This window comes from Dipodomys merriami, unplaced genomic scaffold (genome assembly GCF_024711535.1).
Source record: "Dipodomys merriami isolate MVZ:Mamm:240054 unplaced genomic scaffold, mDipMer1.0.p SCAF_4, whole genome shotgun sequence".
NCBI classification, from domain to species: Eukaryota; Metazoa; Chordata; class Mammalia; order Rodentia; family Heteromyidae; genus Dipodomys; species Dipodomys merriami.
In genome coordinates this window covers 30,702,158-30,723,833 of record NW_027205603.1, presented here as the reverse complement: position 1 = coordinate 30,723,833, position 21,676 = coordinate 30,702,158, and the positions used below count along the sequence as shown (strand labels likewise).

The window sequence follows — 21,676 nt, the reverse complement described above, 5'->3', positions numbered from 1 at the left end:
GGAGTGGCCCCGCCTCCTCCCCCGCCCCGCCGCGCCCCCCGCCGAAGGGCTACCTCTTAACACTTCGTTCTGACAGGCGGCACACTGGACCAATGGGAGAGCCGGAGCCCGGCGGCGGCGGCGCTGAGTGGCCGGATCCAGGGAGGAGCGCGCGGAAGGAGGCGGGCTGAGTGGCGGGTGGGAGGGGGCCGAGGGCGGGCTGGCGGGAGGCGGGGGCGGCGGCCGAACAGGCCGGGGGAGGCGGCGGTGGGCGCGACGTCGGCGGCGGCGGCGGCAGCGGCAGCGGCAGCTGCAAGTTGGGCTGCAGGGGCAGCGCATACACTACAATGGCTGCTGGAAAGAGGCGTAAGGAAACAATTTCCAGGCCCGCCGCGTCCAGCCCGAAATATGAGAAAAAAATTATTAGAAATTCCGCGGGCGGTGTAAAGGCGGCGGACGGGCCGGAGGGAGGATGTTAAAGCCCCGCGGTGAGTTCTCCCGGGGTTCGGGGCGGCGGAGAGGCGTTTAGCGGGAGAAATATCAGGGTTATTTAAATTATGGGACTGGCCGAGGGGGCAGAGGAGCCGCGGCGGCGGCAGCGGGAGGAAAAGTTTGTGCTGCTTTCAGCCCCTGCTCCGGACCCCAGAGAGGAAAATAATAATACAAAATAAAATGGAAATAATTCCCCGGGGCTGCGGGGACTCCCGCGGTCGCCTCTGACAGGCGGGGGGCGATGCGGCTGGGGACCCGAAGGTGAGGTCGGTGGGAAAAAAAAAAAAAAAGAAGAAGAAGAACACCCTTTATTCAGGGTCTGGAAAGTTTGAAAAGTTTTCCTCCTCCTCCTCCTCCTCCTCCTCCTCCTCTTCTTCCTCCTCCTCCTCCTCCTCGTCCTCCTCCTCGTCCTCCTCCTCCACCTCCTCCTCCTCCACCTCCTCTTCACTACCACCACCACCACCACCAGCACCAACACCAGCACCAACACCACCAACACCAACACCAACACCACCTCCTCCTCGTCCTCCTCTTCGTCCTCCTCCTCCTCGTCCTCCTCCTCCTCCTCCTGCTCTTCCACCTCCTCCTCCTGCTCCTCCTGCTCCTCCACCACCACCTCCTCCCCCTCCTCCTCCACCTCCTCCACCTCCTCCTCGTCCTCCTCCTCCTCCTCCTCCTCCTCCTCCTCCTCTTCTCTGGTGCTGTGAATATTGTGACAGCGGCTGCGGCAGCAGCGAGAGCGGAAGACATTAGAGACCCGAAAAATAAGGGAAAAATTAATATAAATTCAGTTTTGAGAGTAAAGTCTCCGCATTTTCCACCAAAACATCCCGGGGGGTGGTCCCGTCCCAAAGGGCCTAGCGGAGACCCGCGGCCGGCAATATTTGGGGGGCACTTTGAGTGACTTGGGGTAACTTTGCCCCCTCTTTTTTTTTTTTTTCCAAAAGAGTTTTTTTTTTCTCCTTCTTCTTTTCTGGAGAAATGAATTTGGTGGGGTTTTGCTTTGCCCTCCGCTCAGGTGGGCGAGCTGGGGTCGGGGTTCGGGGTCTGCAGGGAGGTGTGAGCCCGGGGTGTGTGGCTGCGGGGGGGAGGGGGAGGGGGTGCTAAATGAAAGCAGGAGATCGGCACAGAGCAGGGACAGCTTGTTGTCAGTATCATAAACAACCAAAATGGAGGGAGAACTCAGGCATATAACCAAATAAAAATTGTTAAAAAATCGCAAAAAATCCCTAAAAATCCGGGATGCTCCCCCTTTTCTCGCCAGAGGTAAAAGTGTGAACCGCCTTTCCTCTGAAGTCCGTTTGGACTTTGCAGGGACCAAGGAGTTAATATTTATTTATTTTTTTAAAACTTTCGGAGGGCAAAAGCCTTTTATAACTCCACCGACAATGAGAAAACGTGAAAATCCGATGCGAGAGAAGGCAGGGGAGGGAGGGGGAGGTGGTAGTGCAGAAACTGCTAAACTTATTGGTAATGGGGACTGATCTGAGATAAGATAAACACCATATTTGCTATTTTATCTCTGCCTTTTCATGTTCTTCGCGAGGTTCGGGGGCTATTTATTTATTTATTTATTTTCCTTTGGGGTCGAAAAAAAAAGTGATGCCATTTTCTTAATAGAGTTAATATGTGTGGTTGGAAGAATAAACCACTGGGGCTTTCGTTGGCATTTTCGTCGCATTTAGGCTTCAGGTTTTGTTCGTGGCTCCCTCCTTTCTTTCAGCAGGGCTCTCCAGAGGAGGGGTTGAGAAGGGAGGTAGCCCTGAGAGACTGGAGGGCAAGGCTGGTGTACCTTTTGGGGAGGGGTGGGGAGTTGCTGGGTCTTCTCCCTTCCTGACACTGCTTTCACCTGTGCATGCTCACTAAGGAATGTTAAGCTGAGGTTTTCTGGTTTTCTCTCTCTAAAAGGATGGTGCTTCTGGCTTCACATGGATGTTAAATGGGAAAGTGCTGCTGATGTTGGTTCCACGTGGGATATGGGACCTAGCAGGGCATTTTAAAGGGACAGCTTCTCTTTTCTTGGCATTTTCATCACCTACACAGACTCCCTGTCTGAGGACCAAAGGCAAAGGAGCTGAGAGGGTGTGGTGATGGAAAGGCTTTCTCTTTCCATTACTCAAGTGCACCCACCTTTAGGAGTGATGGAGGGAGAGGAGGGAGAAACAAACTAAGTAGAAGATGGGCATGTGTATAGGTTAGTGTGTATCCAAAAGGGTTCTTTTTGTGGAACCAGCCCTCCCAGGAACTTTTCATGTTACATTGCTTTGGAAGCTGATTTTGGAAGGAATTGTGGAAAAATGGAAATAGTTTAAGGTGTGTGGTGTAATGGTATAGCATTATTGAACAGTTATGAATTCTGTGCAGTGAGATCAAAGAGCTATGTATGCCCATAATGTGATTTTACAGCCATTTTGTAAAAGCTGTAAAATACCTAATATTCAATTTGGCTAGATTGTGTATTGAGGACTTCTGGTTGAAAATACAGGCAGAGAGATGAAGATTCTTTAGTATTGTGAGCAGAAGACATTGGGAGGAAGGGGGAACACACACACCAAGACCATGGAAAAGTTGACATATGTGTCCATTTTTAAAGCCCATCCTGTACATCTGCAGAAACTTTTGCGCCTTTGAAATGGAAATATTTTTAAATCATGAGACCTGTCAGTTTGCATCTTTTAACTTGAATATGTGTTGTTTCAGAGGAAATGTTTACTAATCTTAAACTACTATCAGCTTTTATGTTTTAGATGTCCACAATACGTTTTAAATGTGTAATGTGTACGTTGTTAGTTGTACCCCCTTGAAATGAAGGCTAATCTTAGAAATAACTTGTGTTCATTTTCCACAGATATATGAAATTCATGAATGTTTTCCTTTGTTTTGTGACTTAAGGAAATGGATTAAAGTTAGGGCTGAATTGCTAAACTTTCTTGCATACTATATAAACAAATTATTATTTTAGAGTCCATTGTATGTAAGCTGGTGTTCATAAGTGAGCTCTTTGGACACTTGTCTGTAAATACCTCCATAACAATATTATGTCTGTTATATTTGAGTACATCATCTGTGATTGGCTTCTGATTTTGGAAACAATTGCAGCTTTCTAAGAACTCCTTAAAAAAATAATGCCATGAACCACAGTTAAATAAAAATTAATTGGAAAGAGGTTATCAATGAAGAAGAGACAGACATCCAACCCCCCCAGTGTGTCTAGGGGTTAAGAGAATTCCATCAGTACTTAAAAAGCTCTGGAGTTCATCTCACATTTTCATTGATGTGTGTGTGTGTGTGTGTGTGTGTGTGTGTGTGTGTGTGTGTGAGAGAGAGAGAGAGAGAGAGAGAGAGAGAGAGAGAGAGAGAGAGAGAGAGAGATATTCAAGACTTTTATAGTGACTATAATTAGTCAGAATTAAGTTTTGTGTTTAAGATTAATGAAATTTTTAGATCTTGAATAGTTCCCACTTTGAAAAGCCAAATGCTAATATCAATAAGCCCAGTATCTGTAAAAGTGAAGCAAAATGGTTCTTCCATTTGTATTCAATAATTGAGGTGTACTTAGGTTATTTGGAAACTTCAATTTATGATTCATTTATTATCAGCCTAAATTATAGTGCTGATAATGTGATTTTTTTGTTTTTGTTTTTTTGTTATTCACATAGAGTGACATAAAACTTCATGTTGGGTTTAACACAATTAGCCACATGTCTGAACTAGAAAATTCACTGACTCAGAGGTACATATACAAAATCTATAATTTCTTAGAGAATCTTATTCCATAGGACCCAGCAGAATATGCAATTTAAATTGATTGAGGTTTATAAATGCCTTAGGTGTCCTTTCTATTGAGCACCCTTATCTGGATCTCCCAAAATTCTTCACTTAGAATGAGAATCTCACAGATTGAAATTCTGACTTGAAATTCAGATGTCTGTTTTGCTTTTCAACATTCTATGAAGTTTAATTGCTGTGGAAGATGATTTATGTATTTGGGCTAATACTGATAAAATTCTCTATCTGTATGTTCATTGTAACAAAAACATTTTGATAATCAGATATTTTATAGCTAAGTGAATTAGCAAATTTGCTTTTTATTCAGAGTTTAAATTTTAATGATCTTTTAATATTAATCATTAAATAAAAGGGATTTTTCCTTCATTTTAAAAATAATCCTGGTTGTTACTATATATATTTTGGCTTGGTGTTCTGGAAATTTACCTTTCGGAGGATTAAAATACTGTATTCTAAATTAGATGTAGTGTTCCTGTGTTAACTGAAAATTAAAAAGACAGACAACTAAAACATATCGATGGCTATCTTTGAAGTTTGTTTCAGTAATCATTTGTCTTAAACTATGTGATTAAAATGGTAATCTTTCTAGGAATGTTTTAATAGTTTTTAATCTAGAATTCTGTTATTTGAGAAACTAACTTGTGAAAAATTACTTGTTTAATACACAGATGCACACATATAACACACAGATGCACATAAAAGAAAAAAAAGTTTTGTTAAATAACTTTACTTAGACATCCTGAATACGTTTTCTCTTGGATGTGTTTGCAGTTGTGTAACAAAATAAATATATTTTTGTTCTTTCTATTGGTAAGGTGTTGAATTATTTAGTTCTTTGAAGGAATGTAAAGTTTCAGAAGGAGAAAAGTGAATCTATTCAGTAAAATTTAAGATAGTGAATATGTTCCAGGTGAAAGGGCTATAAATTGTCCCATTTTTAAAAATGTTTTAAGAACCTGATAAACACCTTTTCTGAAGCACTGAATACTGGTTAATTGTATCAGTCATTGCTTAAGAAAATAGAAATGAACTTTTAATTTCTTTAATTTTAACAGGAATTAATATAGGCAGCATATTTAACTGATCAGTGAGTGTTGAGATAACCTTGGAAAAGTAGTTACAAATAAGTTAAATGTGAGGGGAGGCTTCGTCAGATTGATAAACTGTAAAGTTGACTTTGTTTTTAAGATTCAGACAGAGGAATTCACTTTAGTATTACCCTGAGAATCCTTTAGTGGTAACTAATTTTTGCTTTTTTGTATTCATTTTATTTCTTAATTTTTTTTGAAATGCCTGAGCCAGAAGCCAACTATGTTATTGCTGTCCTTTATGTCAGGGCAACTTTTATATCCTATTTGGAAATTTAAATTTTAAATTTAATTTAAGATATTAAATGGAAATTTTTACACCACAGTATTTTGTAGAGGTGCTGGTGTATAGTTATTAACATTTGAAGCTATGAGGAGTATATCTGTATGAAAGCCTAGCAGAAATTATTACAAGATGCATAATTTTATTTTTATTTTTGTGTTGGTTGGCCTATTGCCCTGGAGTTTGCATTCTACTTAGTGTACAGACTTGTACCTGCCTCCTTTTTCCAGGGTGGTATTGACTAGGACACAGTGGTGTGAAATTACCAAGGACACTTGAGTATTTTTGTTTTCTGATTTTGTCTATTATTGGTGTTTGTGGTTCTTAAGGATTTTACTCTCTTTTAAAAATGCGTTTCCAAATATAAAACAAATAATATCTCATTTCTAAAATGTACAATGGTGTGATATTTCACTAAAATAGTTAGTATTTAAGAGTCCCTGGATATCTTATAAATAGAGTTACTACAGGATCATGGTATGAAAGCTAACCACAGTGTGTGTTGGGAATTTGAGATGACTACCTGAGAGTGTCTAAGCATCTGAAGAATGAGTGAATTTTGGAAATTATATCCTAGGTTAATAGGTAAAGCAGTTTGTTTAAAATAGTTCCTTACCTTGTTTTTAAGTGGAATCTTTTCCTAATTTTAAAACAGACAATCTATACATGTAAAGGTATGAGAGAGCAAAAAGTATTTCCAATACTTTTTAAAAATTAGTTTTAAACAATGAAAATGTAAAAGTAGAAAGATAGAACTAGATAGATAAGAATTTCAGAATAAAATAACAATTATGACTAAATTTTAACTTATGTGGATAAGAAATAACCAACTATATTGCAAAAAATACAAATTTACTAAAAAAAGTGAAAATGATAATTTGGTAGGAACTATCAGAGAATATTTTTAATGCAAATTGTTAGATTTATAATAATCTTTAAAAATTAGATCCACAAAGCCTTTCTTCCCTATCTTCTTAGATTTGGATTAAACTAAATTAATTTCTAAAAGTAATTTATAGGGATTATTTAATGTTCTTTTTAAAAAAAACTAAGAAAAGCCATTTCTGCTATTTTTAAAAAATATTTTAAAAATTATTTTAAATGTATATGTTTGTGAAGTGTCCTGAGAGCCTTAAAAACTGTTTTCTTCATTGTTTATCTGAAAGCTTAATGTTTCCTTTAGGTTAGTGAAGTCAACTTTCAGTGTAAGAATAATTTACTCTATAGACTTTTAGGGCAAATTGGGTAGTTCTTATAGGCTTAATAAACTTTAAATGCTTTTTCTAAGATGAAGATGAAAACATTTCTTCAACCAAGCTCTTAAAGTTTTTAGGTAAATGTTCCTAATTAAAGGACTTTTTTCTTTTTACTAATTAGTTGGCTTTCTGAAACAGAATTTAAACTTGTAAATGTTATGATCTGAAGTAGAAGTTGTCTTTAATGTTAAAAAATAATTTTAAGAATGCAAGAGGCTTCTTTTCTTTAAAATGTCAGAATCTTTCAGAGTTTCTGGGTGATAGGACATTTCAGCGTCTTGAACTCTACCTATTTTGAAAAGAGAGCTTCATTTTCAAATTTCAGTTATCTGTTTGACTTATTTCTTATACCAGTATTGGAATTGCACATATATTGATTATTTATGATTTCCTATCTTTCAATTTCTAAATAAGAGGATATTCTCATATTAAATGTTTCCATTAAGGACCTGCCACTTGACTTTTTAAAACACATATGTATTTTTTTAAATTACTAGTTAGACATTAGAAAGTGCAACATACTTTTCTGAATACTAGAAATCAATTAAAGAATGGAAAACTTAGCTCTTCTTACTATAGGGCAAAATTAGAAACTGTTGGAATCAATTTGTTTTCTTGAGGATACATTAGTAAGTTGATAGAATTGTTCTTGACAGGAGAATTTTAAGAAATTGAACCTAGAAACATGTCCTATGTTTAGAATTACATACAGCCCACTTTTCTTTTCCTCATACCCTGAAAGAGTTTAGAATAAATAGTTTGTGTTTTTATCAGCTATAGTAAGTTGTGTTTTTATCAACTGTAATAAGTAGGTTGTATTCTTATCAGCTATAGACAGTGAAATGAAATACCATTTTTTGAAAGAGTGAATTTACTTTCTTAAATTGATTTTTGGGTTTCCTAAATATGATATGTTCAACTGTTTCATTCTAAAGAAGAGAATCTAGCTCTACTACCTTAAAATTAAATTTATTATAAACTTGCAGTATATAGGAGAGTTGTCAAGTTTATGTATTCAATAAAACCTATTTATTATAACCTTAAAATGAATATTAACATATATGATTTTAAGCTAATGCTTATATGTGAATTTGCTTTCCTTGTTCCTTTAAAATTGTTTGCTAAATCTAAAAATGTTTTTCACATGTTTTAGTATTTTTTTATTTTCAAGAGTAATTGAGTAAAATTTCAACCTCATTTATGATTCTCTTCTAATATTAGTGTTTTATTTGAATATCACTATGCAAATGCATATGACTTTCACATGAGAATAGAATTAGACATATAATAAGGTAGGTTGTACCCAGTGTGGTAGAAGTGAACCCACTGACTCTTCCTTGGAAGTGTTTTCAGTGTTTTAAGGAAGGGAAATGCGTATGAGTACAGGGCTCAGGACAGGAGTTAGTTTTATACATTTTTTTGCTTTTCTTGCTTCATAAAACTTGAGCATCCTCAGAGCGACTACCAGACAGGAAAGGGATTCATCTCTGTTCTGTGTAAAGTATATATCTGATTTGGGGTTTAGTGTGATTTCCTTCAGTTTCTTCTAAGGAAAATGTTTAAGATATTCTTCAGGAACAGTTTGGCACATATCACACTTTAAAGCACACTCTGTATAAAATGTATTGCCATTAATTATTTGCCTCAATTAAAATGAATGCAAACCATAAAATAATAAATTTAATTAGACATAAAATGAAGTCTTAGCTATCTAGCTGATTAACTTGATTTACTATTGAAATATAAATAAATTTCATCAAGAGTTGTTTTTGAACCTGAACCTACCTTGAAGCCTTGAAGTTTGTAAACATAGTGAACACAGGCAAAATCGGGGCACCCTGTAAAAGTTTCTGTGACAGATAATTTTTTTTTCAAGTGATCAAAACAGTGTCAAAGATCTTGGTATATTCATGGGACTCAGGTGAATATTTTATTTGAAATTTTTAGTCAGAGTCCTAAGTATTTAATATTTTAGTGATATTTTAGCTTTTTTTTAAGTTTCCTTAAAAGCCCTTTGATTTGGACACTGTAACTCAATTCGAACAGTTATTTTTAAACTTATAACTTTGTAACTACTTTTATTTTTTGAGAGTATTTCTGTTTCCCAAATCCTGTAATTCTTAGGAGAAATTCCTGTCTGGGAACATTTTTAATCAGGCTTCAGTTAACCTGTTAAAATATGCACTAGATATACAATTGCTTGCTTAAGCAGTAGCTCTGATGTGGTACTTAAATAATCATACTCAGTTCACTTTTTACTGATCAGGGCAGGAAGAGGAAGAAAAAGCAGCTTAAGAAAACAGTGTGATTGATCCTATTCAGAGGTGACTCAGAGTGCTTTTCTACAAGGCGTGATACCTCTGCCAGAATTAAAAGGAATTTCAACCAATTCAACCCAAAATACCTGTGAGTCTAAGAACTTTTTATTCCTTACCAGCTTTCAGACAGACTTGTGTGCTTCCATTGGCCATCCTAAGTGTCCCTGGTATTTGGATCTGTTTTGCTCTCAGTGCTGCCACCCTGTGTATGGCAGTGCCTCTGCTGCTTGTACTCATTTGCTGTGCTTTCCTGTCAGGCGATAGATAACATGCAGACCCACTCCTGGAAAATGAGCATGCTGAAGCGACCTCAAAACTGTGCTCTTCCTCTGTATTTAATATTGTGCTAATCTTTATTTAAAAAAACCATACAGTTGAGGAGTACAGAATTCAACTGGCAAAATTGAAATTTAGAAAAATTTAAGGTTAAATACGTTTGTCTTCACATCATTTTACTAAAATAAAGCAGAATTGGGCTAGTTAATTAAATGTATTTCAAATTGGTCAAGTAAGAAAGCTAGAAGTTCTGAATTTTTAAAGGTGAGAGATGTTATCTTTTAAAAAAAATTTTAGCCAAGTTTTACTTAAAAGTTCTTACTGGTAAAAACAAAACCAAAAATGAGTTCAGGAGTGGGGGAGGGGAAAGAGACTATACGAATGTTTCTGCTTAAAAGAAAAGGAAACTTAACTTGATTGGTTAAATTGTCCACTAGCCAACATGACTTTTAAATTACATCTCCCAAAACACTTTGCATATTGATGCTCTGCTTCAGCCAGCACATACTTTAGCTATATGACAGTTTTTGCTTTCACCTATGCAGTCTCTCCTGATTCTCACAGCAAGTCTGTGAGATCAGAGGTACAGACATGTGCATGCAAGAAGCATCTGTGAGTTCAGGAACTGGAACTCTGCTACCACTTACAATGCCTTTAGAATGGGCTGACCAGAGATGGTAACTACTCATTCATTAGCACTTGTTGAGGCTAATATATCTGTAAAGTAAATTGTTAAAAAAAAAAAACACTTTTAGCATAAAGTTGACTCTGTGTAAGTGATTCAAGTTAGAAAATGGTGACTACTTATTTTTTAACTATACATAAGGAATTGGCAAAAATGTTTATAAACTCCCTAAGCTAAAGAAGATTGTTAAAAACATAAACCTAAACTTTATTTTATACTAAGGAATTTAGCTGGCCATAGCTTTATTTTTTTGTTTTAAAACATTTCTAGCAAAGCCATTGGACTTCAGAATAATCAGCATTTCTTCCTGAATTTTTGAATGGCTTAGTTCAGCGAACAATGTAATTCTATATGGTAGCAATTGAAAGTATTGCTTATTTTAGTTAACTTTAGATGCTAGGCTTCTAAGACTGAAATGCCATTGATGATCTTCCCACCTCAGAGAATTGGAAAAATCAGTATAGTATATGGTATTGTTCTGATGACTGTAAAATTCCAAGTTGAAGCCAGGCACCCGTACTCATGCCTTTAATCCTAGCAACTCAGAAGGCTGAGATCTGAAGATTTTGCTTCAAAGCCAGCCCAGGCAGGAGAGTTTTGAGTTTATCTCCAATTAAAGCACCCAAAACAAACAAAAAAAAGCCTGAAGTACAGGTGTATGGCTCTTGTGGTAGAGTATTAGCCTAGAGCACAAAAGCTCAGGAACAGCACCCAGGCCCTGACCAGCACCAAATAAATAAATAAAAATTCTAAGTTCAAGATCTTCATTTTGTTATCCATGTCATTCTCTTCATAGATTTGGCGAATTACAGATTTCTTCATGTGTCTCACACATACAAATACTGCTTTAATTTTTTAAACTTGACAGATGTGGGAAATGTGATTAAATTTTGAATCAGAACTACTAAAGTATCACCTTAAGAGGAAGAATGTTTTTTGTTTTTTTTGTTTTTTGTTTTTGTTTTTTGGGTCTGGTCGTGGGTCCTGAACTCTGGGCCTGGGCACTGTCCCTCAGCTCTTCAGCTCAAGACTAGCGCTCTACCACTTGAGCCACAGCGCTACTTCCGGCTTTTTTTCTTTTTGCATATATGATGCTGAGGAATTGAACCCAGGGCCTCATGCATGCAAGGCAAGCACTCTACCACTGAGCCACCTTCCCAGCTCCCAAGAATGTTTTTTAAGTTATCTACATCACCTCATTTTTTCTTTACGCAGCCTTAAGACAGTAGGAAAGCTGCTATCATTATTTTCAAAAAGCAGTGTAAAAGAGCTTGTGAAGTTAACTTGTGAGACATGATAACCCTCACCTGCAATTCTAGCTAGTTAGGAGACACAGAGATCAGGAGGATGCCAGCCTGGTGAAAAGTTAGTGAAATCTCATCTTTATAAATAAGCCAGAGTAGTGTTCCATGCCTGGAATCCCAGCTCTGTTAGTAGGATTGTAGGTCAGCCCCAGTGATGAAATGACAGACCCTAGCTGGAAAATAAAGCCAAAAAGGCCTAGAGGTCTGACTCAAGTGATAGGGTGCCTGCCTAGCAAAAGCAAGATCTTTATTTCCAATGCCTTATAAGAGTTGGGAAGACCCTACAGAATGGTTTAAGACAAAACAGATTTAAAACATAACACGTTTCTTGTCTCTGCCCAATTGTGAGAACATCACTGTTACTTTAGAATAATAATCAGTTGCCTTCCATAAAGAGAGGAGGTTTGGTTTTGCTTTGCATCCCATTTATTTAAAGTTTTTTTCTGTGCTAAGTGGAGGCAGAAATAGGGAGATTGTTCCACGTTATTCTTTGAGGGTACCTAATTGGTCTTCAACGTTTTCCTTGCCTTTCAAATTGTCTTTTGGACAATGGGATAATGTACAAGAGAAAGCACAAAACAGTAAGCTTTAGAATGCCAGTGACTGGTATAGAAAGTAACTACAGAAATTCAATGAAGGAGAGGTGGAATTTGAGATGAGATTTGATAAAGGCCTGAATTAGGAATAACAGAAAGAAGAGAAGATGACATAGGGTGACATTCAACAGAGGTTAGAAAGCAAAAATGTGCTTCTTGTCTGTGGCCACCATGACCAGTCAGACCAGAGATTATAACTTTTAAGGAAAAGATGAGACCCACATACTGAGGCTTGGTGGGGAAAGCCTTGAATGGCAGCCTGAGAAGGTTACACTATGTGTTAAAGAAGGCATTGTAGCTGTTTGGATACAAGAAGATGGATGAGCAAGTGCTAGACATTTATTTATCAAGTGCCTCTTTGCTAAAGCCACCTGAGTGACGCTCAGCATCCCTAAAACCTTCTGTCCAGCCAGTGATGTTATGAGTGGCTCTAGAACTCAGTTACGTCCCAAAGCCACCTCATCTATATTCACTTGTAACTTCACTTGTAAGTTCAATACTTGTTTTGTAGACACTGTCCGCACAGAAAAAAGGAATTAGACACAGAGGGGATGGGTCTAGAGCAAGGGGATGGGAAGTAAGGATACGTGACCCTCCCATGCACAGTATATGTGGAGTTCTGGCCTGCAACAGAGTGTTGGAGTGCCAGTGAACAGAAAGATGGTAAAAGGGCTAGAAGAGACAAGGGCTACACAACATATCAGGTCTTGAATGCCACACTGAGGATTTTTGTTCTGTTGAGAAATCTACCCACTGAGATTCCAGCTTGGCCTCATTCCTAATTTACCAACCAGTTTTCAATGCTTAACCTTCTTCTGACGCCCTTTTTGCTCCACCCACAAGCCAGATGTCTTGCCTTGATCCCAGAGCACCCTGGGGGAACCCCAGCACAGCTTCCCTCCAGGTGTTTTTTGCCTCCTCCATTGTGATGCCCAGCCCATCTTTGGGAGTCCAGGTGCCTGAGTTGGTCTGGTTGAGATAGTACATAGCAGTTATGCTCTGGGACAGCTGAGCCACCTGCCCCATTTGGGTTACCCCTCCCATCCTGGAATTTCCCATTCCTTCCTCTCTGCCTGCAAAGTATGCTCAAATCTTCTCCTCACATCCAAACAAAAAAACAAAACTCAAACCTTTGCATTCATCCCATTCCCTCCTCAAATATCTTTCTCTTCATCAGTGCCAAACTACGTGAGAGAACAGACTGTGTGCATCTGTTTCCCTCCTCTGCCATTTCTCTAACCATCTTGCCAGTCATGTGAGCCTGCACTGGAATAGAACACCCATGTACAGCCTCTAGGAGCCAAATCCAGTGGTGTCTTTTCAATTCTGTCCCTGTGCAACTGATCTGCAGTATTTCACAGCTTTGCAAACTCCAGCCTCTCTTGCTTTTCTACTTTCTGCAGTTGTTTGACACTTCCTTTGCACTTTGTTCTGATGCCAACAATTCTCCCACCTGTCCTTGGTCACTGGCATGTTGGCATTTCCTAGGATTCACAGACTTCTCTGTTCTTCTCCCCCTCTTTATATATACTCCCAGAGTACTAGTTTCTTGTCTTTTGAATTAAAGTTTCATGCTAATGAAGTCTATGTCTCTACCTCTGTCTTGGTCCTTTGGGCCTCTTTTTCTACTTACATTAACACCTCTGTGTCTGTACCTTTCCTCCCATCTCTCACACATTCAGCAGACCCATTGAGTCAGGTACTGAGCCAAATCCCACCTTCAGTAAGCAGAGGAGGTCAACAAGCAGAGTTCCTTCAGCTTGTGACAGGTGATAGGAAGGCAGTAAGAAGTAATACAAATGATGAGTGTGGAAGGCCAGGAAGAACAGATCCTTAGAAACAATAAATAGAGAACACCTCTTCACAAAGGATTTTTTTTCAGTATTGGGGTTTGAACTTGGGGTCTGTGTTTGCGTTTGCTTAGATAGGTGCCTAGTAGAGCCATGTTCCAAGTGCTTTTTACTTTAATTTTTTTTTTTTAGATTAAGCTTTTACTTGGACTGGCCTTGTACCATGACTCTCCTAGTAACTACTTCCTAGTAATTTAGATAGATAGATAGATAGATAGATAGATAGATAGATAGATAGATAGATAGATAGATAGATAGATAGATAGATAGATAGATAGATATAGATATAGATATATAGCACCATACCTGCCTTGTTTTTTGAGATGGGGTCTCTCTGACTTTTTGTCCATGCTGAAATCAAACCATGCTTCTTGTATTTCAACCACTCAAGTGAGGTATTTCACCCTGCCCCGAAGGAATCTTTGTGTAGAGGCCTAAACCTTAAGGAGCAAGCCAGGAGAAATCTAGAAGGATGTTTCTCTGTCATAAGGAGCAATACTCAGTACATTGGAGTCAGAGAGTGCTAGATAGGAACTGACCAGTGAGCTGGATATCTTATGCCTTCTTTGGGACTGCAGTGGGACTCCTGGCTTCTACCTCTGTTCTTATTTTACTGTCCTCATCCTGCTGTTGTCTGCTTGTGACTCAAGGGTTCAAGCACCTGAAAAGTATCCCCTCCCCTGAGAATAGCACCCTTGAGAAGTAAAGCTCTCTGGAGTCAGTGATCTCTGACATGTGTCCCCATATGTGGTCACTTTTTGCACCTGTAGGAGCCCCAGCCTGCTTCACTCAGCTGTGATGACACTGCCTTGCATGCACAGGTACCCCTCACCTGCTCAGGAGCACTTTTCCAGCTTTCTTGCTGAGATGACATGGATAGGAGCCATGTGCTCCCTGATTTCTCTGAGAACTGGGCACATAGTAAATGCCTCAGAAGCAGGGTTTTCTATTTTCAGGGGTACTCTAGGTTGATTGTGGCAAATGGGGGCTAAGCAGTCATGGAACAGCACTTAGTGGCCATGTGATTAAAGTTACTCTTCCAGGAGATGTCCCAAGAAAGCATTGAGCCTAAGAGGTCAACAAGAACAAGCCTGGATTTTGGGCCCTTTGGACCTTGTCACTTGTGAAGTACAAGACAAACAGCAATGGCTAGGAGCCTGTTCTTGTCTGCTCCCCACTGACCTCTGCTCTTGATAGCTAAGACCTTCCCAACACGTACACATGTACCTGACAGCCACCAGGAAGAAGCCGACCCTCAGCAACAGCAAGCATTGTCATGGGGGCTACAGAGATAAGCATATATGTCCCAGGAGAACACATACATGAAGAAGAGGAAGCACACACCCCCAGTATGCCCAGAGGCAGGTGAAACCCAAAGTCTCTTAAGAGAAGCACACAGAGACCCAAACACAGTGGGAGTGGGGAGGCAGGCACATCTGGGGAGACTGTCCAGGAGGTGAATTCTTTTTATGTTGATATTATTTCAGAAGAAAGGAGAGATGAAAGGAGGAGAGGACACACACATATATGTGTATATATATATACGTGTGTGTGTGTGTGTGTGTGTGTGTGTGTGTGTGTGTGTGTGTGTGTGTGTGTGTGCGCGTGTGTATGTGAAGGGAAAGATGGATAGTCCAAGGATGACAGCTGGCTTCTGAGTGAAGAGTACAGGTTACTGATCTAGTGAATGAGGCATTTTACCTCCCTTCTATGACATGACCAGTGTTTACTCCATATTTGCAGCTCAGAGCACTTAAACAGTTGTTCTTCCCAAATCCTAAAATGGGTTCTGTGGCTGACCCAAGAAAATAGTGAGACATGGAGAATTTAAGAAGCTAGGTGTTAAATGAGATAATATATGAAAGAAAATCTCAGCATGGTACCTGGTCCATTGAAGTACACAAAAGGCTTTTGTTTTCTAAATAATTCTGTCTGTACTATGACATTCTAGCAAAATATGATAATGGTTGTAATCATTTTCTCATAGAACTCAATTCTCTAATATACTAGGTCACTTTAGCCCACATTCACTGAGACTATTGAGTCCATCAGATATGCACTGTCTGCAGTCCCATGACCACCAGCCGTATTTGTAGTCCATCCTCTCTTTTTTTGACTGCTGAGAAGCTCAGCCTCCTGCCCAAGGCTCATCATCTCTTTTCCTGTCCCACTGAATATGGAATCATGTTCAACCCCACTGGCTTCATGTCTTTAGTGAGGATTCCAGACCATGGTGGTTCATAGTCTTTGCTTGGCTCTGCCATCTCTGTCCAGCCATTTCCTTTCTTCTGCAGCCTTTCATATCCTTGGCTCCTTTCCCAACCACATCAGTTCAGGCTTCTGTATCACCTCTCCATTCCAAAGTGGCTTTGGTCAGGGTCCTGCTTGGCAAAAGCCTCTTCATACATACACACCCATGTATGCACATGCATGCACACACACTACTGCCAAGTCCAGCAAGTGGTGTTCTGTCTACATGCCCTTCTGTCTACCTGCTCTTCTCACAGAATGGGAACCCCATGGCCTGACAATAGCTCTTTAATCTTTCTACACTCATTTATCCCTCATTCTTACTAGAGTTAAAAATCACCCAGTCATAAAAAAAAAAAATCACCCAGTCATTGTATACAAAATGACTGCTAGCCAGCCTAAAAGTTAAAATTCTTCTGAAGAATATTTGTTGCTAAAAATAATTTATATATTGACAAAGGCAACAGCTAGTAAAATTATTTGTTACTCTGTTAAAACACTGTTTGGCTTCAATAGAGTGGTATATTGGTGACTAGCCTGTGACCTTTGCAGCAGTGTCAAAGTGTTTAAAATGATCATGTCTGTTTCCCAAAAGTTGTAAGCATCATATACTTGTAAGTAAATTATGTCTGTCTCTTCAACTGTCACCCAGTTTTTATTGAGCACCCACAAAGTTTGTAATACAATTACATGCATATTTACTGTGTAGGATTAAGTATAGTGCTGCCTGTAGAGATAAATTTTAATGTCTTATTATGGAATATTTTGAAGATATATAATAACAGAATAGGAGAAGGACTACTCATATCCATAACCAGTATCACCTCAATGGACAATCGTATGTTGACTATGCCACAACCCATGTACATCCCTTTCCTGTGGATCATTTTGATGTGCAAATTATTTCATGCCCTATGTATTATGTATATGTATGAATGAATATATAATAGATATTATATAGTATTTTCAAAAAGTGCAGACTTCACAAGGTAATTATTTTACATCCCCCCCAAAGTAAAATTCCTTAACATTGTCAATATCTAATATCTTCATGGTTGTATCCTTTTTTTAAGCAATTGCATGATTCCAGTATAATAAAATTTATACTGAACAATTAGTAGATGTTTCCCTTAAGTCTTTGTTGACCCCACAAGTTATTGCTTCTTATTTTTCCCCCAGTGTCTTAACATTTGCTGAATATTATACATGAACTTTTTGGCAATGTAGCATGTTGAACATGGGGCTTTACTACTTGAGCCATACTTCTAGACCTTTCTGCCTGGGCTTCCATGCACCATGATCCTCCTCTTTATATATTCTGCTGTAGTGGGGGAGGGGCAACATGTGCCAGCACACCCAGCTCTTGAAAGAAATGCAGGTTTCATGAACTTTTCCCTCAGGCTATCTTGAACAGTTATCCTCCCAATTTCTGCCTCCTGAATGGTTACAATTAAAGACATGAACAATTAGAGCCTTGGCCTCCTTATGTAAGGTTCAGGTTCTGGGACTGGGAGTTTGTCTCAAATGTTATTAGTGTCTGATTAGCAAGCACAGAGCCCCAAGTTCAAACTCTAGTATCCACTCCTCCCCCGTCCCACCCAAAAGATAGAATTTCTGCTTCTTTGCTTCTCAATATGTTATATTCTTCTTGAATGAGGAAGTGGGAAAAAACATAGAAGAAGTAAATACTGAATTAAGATACATAAGCAAGCAATCAAGAGGCCATCGACATGAATATAGTAAATGAATATAATTATTACTGTATTACTATGGCTATATAGTATTCTATTTCTGGTGCCATATTATGATTCCCATTTGAAATACACATAAAATAATAAATATTTCCTTTTCTCCTTAGAAGCGTGTAGTACTTGTAAAAACAGAATTGAAATCATTATTCTCTATCCTACTTTTTAAAAACTTGGTGTTGTAGAAGGATTGCTTCCCCTGTACTTCCTTAGATTTCTCAATAGCTAAATTCATGTGGATAACCACCAGATTATTTATTATTGACCGTGGAGGTTGTTCCCACTCTTAATGCAATGATGAATGCTTTGTGCATAAACCTTTATGTGCATCTGTTGTTGTTTTTTTTCAGGCATAAACCTTTATGTGCCTCTTTGTTTCCCCAGTTGTAAAATGAGTCGGCAGAAAGACACCCTTTTTGTTTTGTTTTGTTTGTCTTGGTAGTTGTATGGCCATGTGGATCACCAAGAAAGACTTGCAGTCACTAGTGGCACCTAGGGGTTCCTATTTCTTAAACTTCCCCAGTATAGGCCACAGTCACCTAAAGAAACCTTGCCAATTGTCTAAAGCTTTTTTTATTTATCTTTTCTGTGCTACTTTTCATAGGTTTTCCCTTCTTAGTAGTTACCTCTTGCCTCTGTCATTACATTTTCCTTTAATCCAGAGCTGCTAACCTTCCCTATACCAGTACTAACCTAATCATCTTCTCTCAGATACTAGTACTAGAGGTGCACTATACATACTTCAATAAAAAGTTCATGGTGTATGTGGATTTGCAACTTCAGCTTTGGTTCTTTAGAACCTGTGTTCCTCCTTTCTGTGTTTCCTCCTCCATCTTTATGATCGTTGACTTTGATATTTTATATTAATATTATAAGTTCATGGTGAGGGGAAAAACATCCCTTCTGAAATGAAATAATTAGATGTTACAAAGCAGATAAGTATATACTCTGGGTAATCACCCAACAAGTCACTTTTCTTTAAAAAATTTTTAAAAAGATCAAATTGGCACCTCAGCCATCTGAGAGATGTCAGTTGAGAAATCTAAAGCATTAGGACTATTCCCAAGTCATAATCAAGATGCGCTGAAATAACAGTACATACTAAAAATACCTCACATTCACGTAATGCTTTACAGCATACCATCATTGCTTGGAAAGAATATTCACCCTGTGAATATGAACTCTAAATGGTCCTTACAAATCACAGCCTGTAACCTTTACCTCTGCTCATCATACTTTAAACTTTCACATCTCTCTTTTGCTCTGTGGGTTCCCTCTGGTCTTGTTTGCTACCCACAAGCTGGCTCTGGCTAGTGCCGTAGTTCGTTCAACTCCATCCACTACCCTTGATAGTTACCTCACTTCTCTCCACCCTGAAATATGTCCCCTCTCCTTGCTATTTTTGCTCTCTTTTTTTTGTCTTGTCATTGGAGTTTCAACTTAAGGACCTTCCACTTACTAGGCTGGCAGTCTTCCACGTGAGCCACACCTCCAGCCCACCTTTTGCTTGGACCTCAAGATGACTGGGAAACAGTAAGATTGCTGGGTAATGTGGAAGTAGCCTGGGTAAAGTAGGTCAGTGAGTCTAGCTCCAGCTAGCTTACTCAGTGTGTTGAGGACATTCTGTCCTGTCCTTTTGCCACTATAGCACCAGGCTCTTATCATTCTATTTTCCCTTCTTGCCCTTGCTCCTTCTCTTCACCTCTTTTTGTCCACTGGTCAACACCTATTCATGCTTAGTATGTCATTGTCATGTGTCATCTCCTCTCTGAAGCAAATTATTTACTATCTGTGGCAGTTAATATTCTTGAGTTCAGCATCTGCACCATCCTGGTCTTCCCCCTTTCCATTCTTGTACTATGTGCCCCATCTTCTCTAATCCATTAACCTGCATTTCCCTCTCCACTTGATCTATCCTAGCGGCAATTACACATGTTGTATATCTGCCATCTTTCAAAGAAAAATAGTGACAGCTCTCTCCCTTCTATACCTTCTCCTTTGATGGACAGCGTTCTAAGAGACAGGAGTACTTAGTTCTTCCAGACTGTCCCGTGACACTCCTTCCTCCAGACTCTGTGCTAGTTCACCTTAGACAGTGCTTTCCAATATTACCAAAAGCTTGTCTGTACCTAAACCAAGCAGGCGCAGTTTATCCAGATTGCTGTCTTCTCCTTCACATATTTCCTTTATTCTGCTCCCAAGGCAGAACAACTTCTCAAGGTCTCCTTTCTACCAACATCCCTGCTCTGTCTACTCTGAGCAGTGGGGCTCCTCTTTTTCCCCCCACTCTTGGCTCCTTCTCCACACTTCTGTGATGTCGCATGTCTTAGCCTCAGACCACATTTTCTTCCGCTAACCCTGCTCTTTAGTGTGTGTGTGTGTGTGTGTGTGTGTGTGTGTGTGTGTGTGTGTGTGTGTGTGTGTGTGTGTGTGTGTGTGTGTGTGTGTGTGTGTGTGTGTGTGTGTGTGTGTGTGTGTGTGCTGAGGATCTAACCTGGAGCCTCGTGCATGCTAAGTCAGTGCTCTACCACTTGTCGACAGCATCCCATCTCTCACTCTTTTCAAGCCTTCATTCCTTCTTCAAGATTGTCACCTTACTGAGTATTGCTTAACACTGGTAAACTTCTTACTAAATGTTACTCTCTGTAGTATGTGCTTTATACCCAATACCGTTTTCTACTCTAAACAAATCAGTGGATATTGATTACCTCATTTTATAGCTGGGCAAACTATCCCTTTGCTAAAACTTGAAAAAGAAGTGGACCTCTAACAATGTCTTTTCTCCCAGCCTGGTTTTCCACAGCCACACTCGCCACTCCTTTTTTAGGACACCATCAGCTTCAACCAAGGGAGTCCTAATTCCTCCCTTGGTCTGCACACCCCCATCTTTGCCCTGCTCTGCTGTTGTGTTTGCCACCCGCTATCCAACTCTCCATCCTCACTTGCATGACTGAATTCCTCACCTCCCTCTACTCGGTTCATTTGGCTCTTCCTCCTCTTCTCTGAAGCTTAGAAGAACCTTTTCTTTTTGTGAGTTTTCATTATACCTAGCCTGTACTTAATTTCTGGCATTTTTTACCTTCTAGTTTAGGTTTTCAATAATAAACATTGTTTTGGGATACCTGTCCTAATAGACTACAGGCTTCTTGATGGTAGAAGTTGTATTCTCCAAGATACTTTGATATTTAGTGATATATCTAGGGCAGATATTTGTTGTCTTTAAATTTGTTCTTAAAGCTCATTTACCGTGTCTTTGTGCAGCTACGTCTATTGAAGAAAGCGAACTTTCTAGACATGACCACAAGGTGGCACAGTGACTGCAGCCTCCTGGTATCTAGTGAGAGTGGGCCAAGTAAAAAAAAAAAAAAAAGAACGTATCTCAGTGAGAATTCAGGATAATTTTCAAATTTCAAGTGTTCTGTCAATCAGAACTTCTGATCACTCAAAAAGGTAATCAAATAGATTGGGCCACCATTTTCTTCCACAGATCCAGCAGCTCAACAAGATAGAAAGCTCCCTGACCTTTTCTTCTTCTGTTCTTCCTTCTATTCAACAGACACTGAGTACCTTTGATGCACATTCAGGTTCTGGGTATTGGGTATGCAGAAATGGGCAATGAAAGCCAAGATCCCTGCTGTAACATAGCGCAGCTGGTTCTGGCCATTCACTGGGACTGAAAACTTTGTTGCCAGAAACAAGAGCTCCTTTGCTATTTCTTCTTACTTCTGAAGTCATTTTTTTCTTTCATATCCAATATGGATA

The 21,676-nt window shown here is 39.2% G+C and overlaps 1 protein-coding gene across 4 annotated transcripts in view; it reads left to right on the top strand.

Annotated features, from left to right (window-relative positions):
* Nucleotides 1-327: 327 nt before the first annotated feature.
* The window catches only part of Plag1 (PLAG1 zinc finger), a 41,865-nt gene continuing 20,516 nt past the window's right edge, over nt 328-21,676 (top strand). For 3 of the 4 annotated variants that reach the window (XM_069991774.1, XM_069991773.1, XM_069991770.1), the window contains exons 1-2: nt 328-467; nt 9,154-9,293. The gene's annotated coding sequence lies outside the window, so the exon portion shown is untranslated. The remainder of the gene's footprint in view (nt 468-9,153; nt 9,294-21,676) is intronic. The other variant, XM_069991771.1, reaches the window with a different exon arrangement.